The sequence below is a fragment of the Bombina bombina genome, chromosome 5 (genome assembly GCF_027579735.1).
Source record: "Bombina bombina isolate aBomBom1 chromosome 5, aBomBom1.pri, whole genome shotgun sequence".
NCBI classification, from domain to species: Eukaryota; Metazoa; Chordata; class Amphibia; order Anura; family Bombinatoridae; genus Bombina; species Bombina bombina.
The window spans coordinates 642,208,400-642,220,520 of NC_069503.1; positions in this window are offsets into that span (position 1 = coordinate 642,208,400).

Consider the following 12,121-nt stretch of genomic DNA (forward strand, 5'->3'; position numbering starts at 1 on the left):
TAATATAGTTTGATTTAGGCAGTTGGAATGTGGGGGGCTGGCGCTTTAGGGGTTAATAGGTTTATTTAGTGGTAGTGATGTGGGAGGCCAGAGGTTTAGGGGTTAATAACTTTATTTAGTGGTGGCGATGTCAGGGAGTGGCAGAATAGGGGTTAATAGATTTATTATAGTGTGGGCTACGTTGGGGTGCAGGAGAATAGGGGTTAATAACTTTAGTATAGTGGGGGTGATATCGGGAGCGGCAGATTAGACGTTAATAGTTTTATTTAGGTGGTGGCGATATCAGGAGCGGCAGATTAGGGGTTAATAGTTTTATTTAGGTGGTGGCGATATCAGGAGCGGCAGATTAGGGGTTAATAACTTTATATAGGTGCCGGCGATGTCGGTGGGGGGCAGATTAGGGGTGTTTAGACTTGAGGTTTATGTTAGGGTGTTTGGTTTAAACGTTAGTTTTTTTTTCCTCATAGACATTAATCACAGGTGTTAGACTTTTTTCTGACCCGCTCTCCCCATTGATGTCTATGGGGAAAGCGTGCACGAGCACGTATAAACAGGGCTTGAATTGTGTGTGGTATGGAGCTTAAAACCACCATATCGCACGCACAAGCCGGCTGTTTGAAAACTTGTAATGGCTGCGCTATAGAGGGTTAAACAACGCAACTTTTGTTGCGTTTGTTAATTTCCCTATAGCGAGCATAACTCGTAATCTAGGTGATAGTCATTTAAAGTGTTCCTAACACACATTCATCTTTAGCTCAGTTCTGCCCCATAGAAACATGTAGGGAGAAGGAGTTAGCAAGTCCTGAAATTTGCTAAGGCTCTACCTTTTTACTTTCTTGCTCATTTTTCACTTTGTGCGCAGTTAGCGTTCATTCAAGCAAAAAAAAAAAAAAAAAATAGTGTGTGATCTGGCCCATAATTTGCTGAATGAAGAAAATGTTGAGTAGTTTGTTCCTGGGAGGATCTTGCAATGAGCAAAGGGTGTGATGGGTGGAGATCAAATAAGGGCAATCACAGAAAGCACTTGCAATACAGGGTGGATACGGGAGCATAAACAGCACCCACTTGTTCTACAACCAGGGTAAATAAGGAAGGAGATTCAGTGGTTAGAGGGTTAATCTTAAATTTGCTACTTTATTCAGAAGTGGACATGTTATGTAATAAATATGCCCATGCCTGGTTAAAATGCTGCAAAAGGAATGTATTCACATAAATTACATGAAAAGACTTTGCTATTTGTATGGCTGACCTTGTGGCAAAATGATCACAGCTTATACTCTATACTAAGACCTCTTTACATTCTTTATTACACATGACCTCTTCCTTACCCCTTAACAGTTTGATAAAGTAGCTTAATATATTGCAAACCATAAAATTATACTCTGATGAAACATAAATGTTCATGTATTTTATCTTACATTTTGTCATCTTTATTCTTAACTATTAATTGCAGTACCTTCTTCAATAAGTTTTTTGCATATTAATTTATTTGTCTTTACTATAAGCCATTGTACTAGAAAATTGTAAGACTCAAAAGCCTAATATATTGAAAATATATGATGTCATGACCTTGATTAAACAAAAATGAGCATAGTTATGCACACATAGCTAGAATGCAATTCAAACTGGAATTAGACCTTACCAAGGCTGAATGTTTTATATATATATGAAAATATTGTCTTTTATATGTGCATAAGGAGTCAAAAAAGGTAAAAAGCATTTTTTTTAAAACAATTCAGTATTGATTTTAATGTCAGCTATAAAAACAATGCATTTAGGCAAGGTCGGCCTGTGTCTGTTCTCCTATTTATAATTCTATCTATAGAAGCCTTAGGGGTGATAAAACAATGGTATTCTTATGTTCCAAAGCTCTGGTTTCAATCACAGGGGGGATATAAAAGGCTCTAATGTACCTCACTTGTCTCTTGTTATTATGCACTTTTATATCACTCTCTCCCAGGGGCTCTTAGTTAGTAAAGATTATTCTACACCTACGATGCAAGAGGAATCTTCTTCCCAGAAACGGATTCTATACATTTTACCTAATAATAAGACCAGACTCCCCACGCTGCTTAATTCTAGACCTTATAGCACCATAAAATGTATGTGTTTTATCTGGGCCCAGGGCTGACATATCCATTAGGGAAATGTTTTCAGGGCCCACGGAAATCAGAAGAAAACAATTTTTATTATTATTAAATAACTAAAAATGAATGAATGGTATGTTCCTCATGGTTTGTACAAATGGAAATACTGACTTCTCATCTTAGGATATTTGATCCTAATTGGTTTAGAAAGGTGACATTATACTGTCCTAGAAATAACTTAGTGTGGGCCAAGTGCAATTGGTGCTAAAGGTGTGGGCCAAGAGCAATTGGTGCTAAAGGTCAGAAAGGTAAGCTCTGCACATTGGTGTCCTCTCTTCTCACATTATAAAAAGGGAAGGAACCTTGAAGGCAGGTCCCACAGTGTGCACACAAGTCATGATGATGCCCTTCCTGGCTGGTACAATACTCCAAGGAACTTAAACAAAAGTATCATTGCACTGTGCTCTTGAGAGACAATCAATAGTCAATTGAACATTGTATTGCAAAAGTTACAACCTTTAATTTGTCATGGCATTCTTGCACTACTGAGTTACGTTTATTATGTGTTTAACCCTTACAAAGGGGTTAAACACATAGATATACTTACACCAAGGAACCACAAGCCATGTAGTTCAAAGGCAAACAATTGCTGCTAACTGAGACTTTTGAGTATATGGAAGCTTAGAACTCAGGAAAGAATGTAAAATGAAGTAGGAGGCCTTACTTATAGATGTGTGGCATCAGCTGTGAGATTTGTGGATTATTTTAATCACTAGAGTGAACCAATAAGTGGGAATTTGGGGTAGGATGGGAGGAAGTGGGACCTTGTTCCTTTTGTGTTGTATAGATTAGTAGACTTCATGGAAATAGTAGCTGTGATATGGTGCCTGTGTTGTCAGCATAATTACTGTGAGAAATTCCTGAATATGATATTGCATAAATCGTCAGATGTACTACAACAACAATCTTGTATATTAACTCATATATACATGCATGCAAGCATACACATATACTACAATGTATTAAAATGTATTAATTAATAAGTAGGTATTAATTAGTATTCGTTACCAGTATCTAGCTGTTCATTCTGGATTTGCATGTTAACTAAAAAATTCTTTCCCCCCTCCCAATCCCCCATATTTTAGGCCATTTTAGGCATAATATATTTTGGGCCTTGGTGTAATGTGACATTGTTTTTAAAAAAATTATAACATTTTCAAAGTTAATTATATGGCAGATGCGGGGAGAGAAAGGAAGAATAGGACAGGGATAGATGAATAGGAAGTAAAGCATTATATACCAGTGTTGGCTGACTCTAGATATCATTAATAACCCATATAGTCAGCTTTATACCTTTATATAAATGAACACCCATATAATCTATCAACAAAGCTGAGCAAAAGCGAGTGCAGTACCGCCTGTGTGTCTGTTTTGGGAAGTAGAGTGCTCAGCTCGCTATGTAGGGAGCTTAATGCTCATGCACTAGGCATGACATAGTGTGGCAATTAGGATGTGGGAGGGGCAATGAACAGACGGGAAAATTACTTTCTCACGGAACCGGCTGAATGTAAATGTAATGTAAAAAAGTGCTGTCCTCCCTTCAACTGCCGCCCTAGGCATGTGCCTTATTTTCATAGGTAATTATAGGCCCCTGGCCCCCTTGCAACATTGTATCTGCCTAGAAGACCTTAAAATTAGATTGCTATTTCATTACCGGGTTTTATAGGAGACGCACTTTCATGCACGCTAAGTACAAACACGTTTACAATGGTGCATTTCAAAGTGATTGGTCCTACATTATTGAGTTTAATAATTGCAATATGTTCCACTTGGAACTCACAATTGCACAATCCTGTTTTAAACCCTGGTTTTAAAAACACAAGTACTGCTTGTGATAAATGCAGCAGTGTGAGTGTGACTTTAAATCAAACATTTGTAATAAAAAGTACAAGCACACCATTTGTGGATGTTGGGGACTTGAAGTGAATTGTCCTGCAGATCCCCCCTAGCTGTACAGGATATGATACACTTAACACAATAGGGATGAAGCTAGCTTTAATGAATCAATACCATGTATGTTAAAAAGCCTTTAAAATGTCTCCTCTTGCCATTTCAGAGTGTTTTGTGCCTGTGCAAGTTAAGACTGCTTCCAAATAGAACTTGGGATAGATGTAAATATGTCCAAAATGCACCTTTGATTACTTAAAGGGACAGTAAAGTCAAAATTTTCCTTTTATGATTCAGATAAAGCTTGAAATTTTAGACAAATTTCCAATTTACTTCTCTTATCAAATTTGTTTTCTTCTATTAGTAGTTTTTATTGAAGAATGAAACTAGGTAGGCTAATAAGAGCTCAGGAGTATGCACGTGTCTTTAGCACTCTATATCAAGAAGTGTTTTGCAAAATTGTATAACAAAGCTCCAAATAATGTTTCAAAACACTGCTGCCATAGAGTACTAAAGACACGTGCACACTCCTGAGCTCTTATTAGCCTACCCATTTTTTTTGATAACAGAAGTAAATTGCAAAGTTGTTTAAAATTGTATGCTCTATCTGAATCATGAAATGAAAATTTTGACTTTACCGTCTCTTTAACAAACACCTGAGGTGTCGAATTTGAAAACTTGCCTCGAAAAGCTATTGAAAAGTAACTTGAAAATGGATTGTGATCAGCAAAACATTTTGTTTCCATAGTAAAAATAGCGAATCTATCGATGACATATATACGCGCGTATATTTTACCCGTCACCTGCTGTTTTTACTCGAATAAACTAACATAGAACCGGCATCGGCTGTCGGTATCATATATTCTGCGCAAGGACTTAAGTGGCGAAAATGGAGAATTTTTACTCCATATTCACCTCACCTTACATAGGCAGGCACAGCAAGCCTTGCGCTGAGTATATAAGCACCATAACTCCCTAGAAGCCTTAACAAACACCTAATGAATGCACAATATGCACCTCTCAACTGCCATCCCCCTGCCACAATAACTAATAAAGTTATTAACCACTAATCCACCAACCCCCACATCGCAAAGTATCTAATAAAGTTATTAACCCCTAATCTGCCACCCACCCACAACACAAAGTATCTAATAACACTATTAACCCCTAATCCGCCAACCCCCCACAACGCAAACTACCTTTTAAAATGATCAACTCCTAATCCGCCAACCCCCCACAATGCAATCTACTTAATTAACCTTTTATCCCCTAAACCGTCAACCCCCCACAACACAATCTACCTTATTAACTTATTAACCCCAAATAAGCCCCCTAACCTAACACCCCCAAAATTAACCCCAATTAACTACAATTACATAAAATAAAAAAGACTACCTTTAAAAATTACAAAAAATTACCAAAAACCTAAGATTAAATGAAAATAAAAAATCTAATATTACAAAAAAAAAATCTAAGATTACAGAAAAAAATAAATGAAATTATCCAAAATAAAAAAATGTAAACCTAATTTATTACACCTATAAAAACAAAAAAGCCACCCCAAAATAAAGGGGCATTTGTATTGGCATTGCCCTTAAAAGGGCAATCAGCTCTTTAGTGCCCAATAAAAAAAAATAAAAAGCCATAATCTTAAAAAAAAAAAAACACGCAAAAAACGAAAAAAAAAAACCTAACACTAACCCCGACATAGGTACTCACCATTCCTGAAGTCCGGCGATGAAAGTCTTCTTCCAGGCGGCTCCATCTTCATCCAGCATGGGACCATCTTCTTTCTTCATCCTGGTGGCGTGGAACGGAGCAGGATGGGCGACGGGCAGACATCCGACATGGAGGCTCTTCTTCATGCAATCGTCCGCCGCACACTGAAGTTTGAATGCAAGATACCCATTTTATATTGGGGTACCAAGCATTCCTATTGGCTGAAAAGTTCAAATCAGCCAATAGGATGAGAGCTTCTTAAATCCTATGCTCAGGTTTTTTAGCGAAAATCTGAAAATACAATTGCGAGTGCAATAGAGATGAAAACGTGCTAATGTGATTTTCAGATTTTAATTAAGGCCTGTATGTTTTATCTGAATTATTAACATTTAATTTGTATCTCGGTCTTGCACAGATAACTTGGAGTCAGATCTACACTTCAGAAGATTTTTTTTTTATTACTGGCATAGCAATAAATTGAATATCTTAATATAATGTCTGTTATTTTTTTTCTTACTGCAATGACTGTTCTTTTTTAAAAGCTGCATGGTAATAAAGAAATTGCTAAGTCATGAATAAAAGCTGGATAGCTATATCATTTATGCATTCAGACTGATTATTAACCTTTTCAAGGCTAACACTACTTAGATCCGATTAGTGAGGCACCTAAGAAAAGGATGGCTTCTGTGTCTTGATCAGAAAATGCTTTCACAGTGTGTTCTCATATCCTGTTCCATAGTTATGATAACCTCTTCACAGCCTCACCTTGTTTTATGGTGCTGACCTTGAGTTAAAAGGAAAGTAAATGCCTTGAGGTTTTACACGTAGTAAAAAAACTTTGCTATATACATTTAGTATATATTTTGCTCCTTTAAAATTTAATTTAGCTCTGTAAATTGTGGTTTTCTCAGACAGTAGATTTCTCAAGAATAGCCCTGCTACATACAATTTCCTAATAGTAATGAAGTAACAGAGAGCAGTGCTCCAGGATAATCACCTTAAAGTGACATTCCGGTCAAAATTTAAATGCACATAGATGAATTACATCTTTAAATAGAAACATATTTGCAATATACATTTATTGGCAAAAATTCTTCTATTCAAAACTGAAATGCATTCATGTGGATTCCAATTTTGGCTGGAATGTCCTTTTAACTAGTATAATACCAATAGAGATTAGCCTGCTTCATGCCCTCACATGCCAAGACTTACTTTTAGAGTATCTGTCTCTCAACAACGACGTCACTAGTCAAAGCCGGATTAAGTGCTCCACAGTAGTAACAATACACAAACAGTATCCACATTCAACTCCAGATGAAATAAATAGTGGCCGGCTTCATAATAAAAATATCAACGTTCTTTTTGAAAAAATATCAAAAGCGTATACACACAGAAATATTGGCTCAAAATTGATGTGTGAAATAGATGTGGGGACTTCACTAAATCTTTATGGTTTTTATGGGTTATCTCGTCTTCCTCTATTTTCTGAGGATCCTGACCCTGAAGGTTATCTACTTCCTTTTTAAATTTTTTAGTTTTCTTGTATATAACGTCTTCCCTAATCTTTGTGACCTTCTTAATCATATTCTCTTTTCTCTCAGTGATGTATTTAGAGTCTAGACCTGAGTTCTCTATATTCATTAATATTTCTCCGTCTTCTTTTATTTAACAATCTATGTGTTTGATTAGTGACTCTCTGTACTCTATAATAAGTTGCATTAATTGCCTGGAGGTCTCTATGAGGATTTTAGTCCATTTATCAGAAAACTTACAGTCCAATATTGGGAAAGCACAATCCTTATTAATCAGTAGACCTCTAGGGATAATCTCTAATTCCAGACACTTCTTTAAAAATGAGATCTCTGCCTTGTATTTAACTTCCGAGATTATTTTTTTTTTCTAACTCTTTGAAAATAGATGGGATGTCTAGATTCTCATCTCCATTCATATTTATATTGTTAGAAGAATTTGGAGTACCTAGAACAATCTCTTGAGTGATCTCAAGGACTCCATTCCTTAAATGAGTAACAGTTATAAGTCAATTGGTCTTGGCTGCTACCGTCTTACTAGGATCAAAAGTTTGTGAAATAGGTGTGGGGACTTAGCGCTAAGACCAAGAGTGCACGGGGGGGCGGAGCCAACTATCGAGCTGAGTAGACGCAGGTTTTGGGAGCTCCTGCTCTAATCATCTGTTAAAAGTGACCAAACGGCCCTAAAATAATATTCTAAATATGCAGATACAAGCTTTTTGAATAGCTACAGCATCGTGCACTATGGAGCAACCTTCAGAAAAAACACATTGATATCTGTGGAGACAATGGCGGCCAGACAATAGCAATTCCTGCAACAGAGAGCGAGCAATCATCTATACATTGGAGCCCTCAAGCCGCAGATTTAAAAGCACCGGGTGTTTAGACTTTTCTCTATAGCTCCTATTCGGAGTGTGGACCTTATACTTAACTATGAAACTGGACTCTATGATTGTGGATACTCTGGCCATGCTGGGACGCCGCATGGATGTGCAGTTTAGTGTGCTCTCCCAATGCCTATTGCTCACATTGGAGACAATCTCTGATATACCAGAGGGGGACCCCAATACTTTTCCCTCCTCGGTGGATGGCGCACATCGACAGGGCAAAAGAGCAGACTCGACTGACCGGGTCCCTTCCACATCTCTTCAACAGTTTGCCGCCAATTACCACTCCCCTGTCACTCACCCGGCTCCTGCCTCGGAGCGGCCGGTCGGGGCGGGAGACGAGGAAGACACAATTGCGCTTCACCTCTCTAAAGTTGACCCCCCGGATTGCTGGCCCTTCATGACCACACATATGTTTCTCCCTGAGGAGGGGACTCGTGACAAGAGGAAATACCGGCACCTAGATCGAGGTGTGGGAACTCGCTCCTGGCCCCAGATACAGCCTAGCGGCGTGTGCGGTGGGCCCAATTCAATATCTCTGCACTACCACAAGCGGCCATGTCACCAGGTCAACTCGTATTACAATGATCCGCACCCCTCTACAGATACTCGGAGCCATCGCACACATGACGGCCCCCATGAGAGCTCTCTACATCGAGGGTTGAACTTTGCTGTCCAGGTACCCCATAGAGACACCCATGCCTCCCAGACTACAACCCCTGATATGATACATCTGCAGGAGCTGACACGAGTTGGGATAGGCTAGGGGTAACCTGGTTGTAGCTTTGTTGAGATGTCAGCACCACCCTAGAACACAGATTTACTTATAATACACCTCCCGCATGACGGTCTAAGGATCTGAGATAAAGGGACTTCCCTCATCCAAAGTGTAGTATAACTAACTTTGTTCCCCCGAGACTGCAGCACAAATATAGCTTTAATTGGTTCAGGTTCAATGCCACAAGTTTGATTGGAATATTTTATCTAATGTTCCACTCTACCAACGCATTTATCATCATTATAGAAATATAGACTGCACAGTTTGGGCTATCGTTATATTTTGTGTGTCTAATCTCTTGAACATTGATAGCCACCTGCATTTTTTGTGACTACCTCCAGACTGCCACAAGTTCAATGTTTGCTTTTCAATTTTTATTGTTATATGGTGGCATATTCCCTTTCCACTCCTTATGTTATGTTGCTGATATTCATATCTAGCTAATTAAAGTTATTAGGCAGGAGTGCTTTTTCATGTCCCCTCTGTATAATATTTCATTAACTATGCAGTAATTGGTTGTCTGTGTTATATAGTGGATGCCTATATATAGCTGTCTGTATTTTTGTGTTAAAAGATCTTTCATAAGTAATCCCCCTATGGTTAGATGTGCACACTTAATGTACCATAGGGAGATATTTTCTTGACCCTTCATATATAGTCAATATATTATGTATTCCAAACTAGGTATTGTTGGTCTCCCCTATATGAGAGAGAACACCTGCACCCCCCGCAAATACTAGATGATAAGTGGAGTTAGCACTTTCAGACTACACTACTGCACTACTTTAGCTTACCCAGTAGCAGCTACTTAATTATCACCCTATACTCCCATAACACCCTCTTTACCTCACTATGAGTACTGTTTCTACATCACGGAGAGGAATCTAGGGAGCATAACAGACTCATATGTCCTTTGAGTATAGATACTATATGTGTGACTTGATATATGCAAGTTAACCTGACAGATGTTTACCCCCCTACCAAGATGATAAACAGGCATATCTGAATAGACTACATTAACACAAAGTGTATGCCCGGTTACTTGTATTTATATATTATCTACATTCTGTGCTATAACTTGAACATAACCCTCTATTTAAGTAATACCCAGCTGGAAAGCTACTAATTATCCCCAGGCTTTTACATTAATTTCACTAGCCTCGAGACATAACCTAAATACTTCACACCTACTCACAAGCCCACCTACTGTCTGTCTAATGGACTCAGGTTTCGTAGTTTCCTACCTATATATAACCCTTTTCTTTTTTTTTTTTTTGTTCTCTCCTATATCATATTGAAATATGTATGAATCTGAGCTTTTGATTATGCAACCTCACTACAGGACCCTCATAAGTCTCCCATTGCTTCTAGTTCTTAAAGATAACTCTGCTCTCTCTAAATGTACTCTAGCCCGCCCCCCCCTAAATTCCCCCCCCCCCAAAACTAAAAGTGGCTTTGGCCCACTGACTTCCCCCTCCACCTCAAGCCAGTCTACTACCCATGTATACTTATAAGTATCCTTATTGTATAATTGAATCCATAAAGTTTTTCAATTCAGAGATCTCTAGCTTTTCATAATGCTAAACTATCCTACACACTATCTGCCTCTCCATTAGGATTCCTGAAAACTCGTGCTTACTTTATACTCTGCCTTGTTATGTATGGTAGTGGTTGGTTTAACAAGAAAAAAGAGGTCATTCCTACCCCTGCACAGGTTAGTTTGATAGTTTTTACTACCTTTTTGTTAATATTTAAAGGGAAACTGTAGTCAGAAATCAAATGTTAATCAAACACAAGTATACATATAAATCATTTTTTTTCTAATATTCATTCTGTATTAAATAAGAAGCGTTTTTAAAATATAAATGTTTTAAATAATACATTTTTCCAAACCCACTTCTATGTCAGCCGTTACGGATTCCCAATCCGTGCTGACAACTGCAGTTGTAAGATGGCGACATTTGGACACATAGCGCATGCGCGAGTTGGTGCAACCTCACATTTTATATGTTCCGCTATGATCTCGGCTTGATTGAAGTATATTGTATTGCGCATGCATTTAAGGGAGATAAGTTATTTAAATTATATGCAAAAACCAGTGATACGATTGGCGGTTTGCTTAGCCATTAGACGGCCCACATTTGTGGGCTGGATGACGTGATGTCATCGTAATAAAATAAAATATAATTTTATAGAAAAAGGGGGCTTTGTTTTAAAGATTGATAAGGTAAATTACATTGCTATTATACTTTATTATCAAAACGTTTGTTGAATTTAACATTTAAAATTCAAAAGTTAGTAATCCTTTAACATAAATACTTGAATTGCTCTATTCTTATCTTATGTACTACAAGTATTAATACTGCTTTATACTTTGTATTTAACCTGTGTGGCTGGAACTCTGTTTGTTACCTATTACTTTAACCTCAATAAAAAATATTTTTTTTAAAAAAAAGACCAAGAGTGCACCTATAACTCGAAACAAACGGTTACCTATTTAACCGGTGGAACAAAGTGATAATACAGGATATGTAAAGAGCGCCTAACAGAAAAAGGCTAAAGTGACTAAAGGTTGTACATTTATTAAAAAATGGATACAGAAATTAAAAGCGCTCTCCAGAAATTAAAAGTGCTATTTAGGGAGAACAATGGAATGCTGATAAAAATGCTATATTTAAAATGCTAAAGTTAAAAATTAAAAACAAAAATTAGAAACATGGATCCAGGTGGATATTTATAATATAAAAACATTGCTAACTTGCTGTGATTAGGTTAACTTGGTTTAGAACATTTGGTATAGACCTAACTTATACAATGTTACTGGTATAAATAGATACAAAATAGACTGCATATAGATACATACACAAGAGAATATACAAAATAGTGCCCAAATATAATAAAAACTTAAGTTCAAGTAAGTGAGGTGGTGTGAGTATCCAAAAGTGGCCGGATTTCTCAGTTGACATATCTAAGTGTGGGGTTTCCAAAAGACAAACAAAAAGTGAAAAATGGAAGTGAAACGTCCAAGAAGTAAAACAATTTCTAAAAAAGTGTGAAAGAGAAAAAAAAGTGCGCATAAAAAATCATATGAAAAATATATGTTATATCCGGTGGTGTTCAAATATGTGTTTACAAATTGTAAAGGATATCTTGCAGGGAAATGTTCTTCAATGT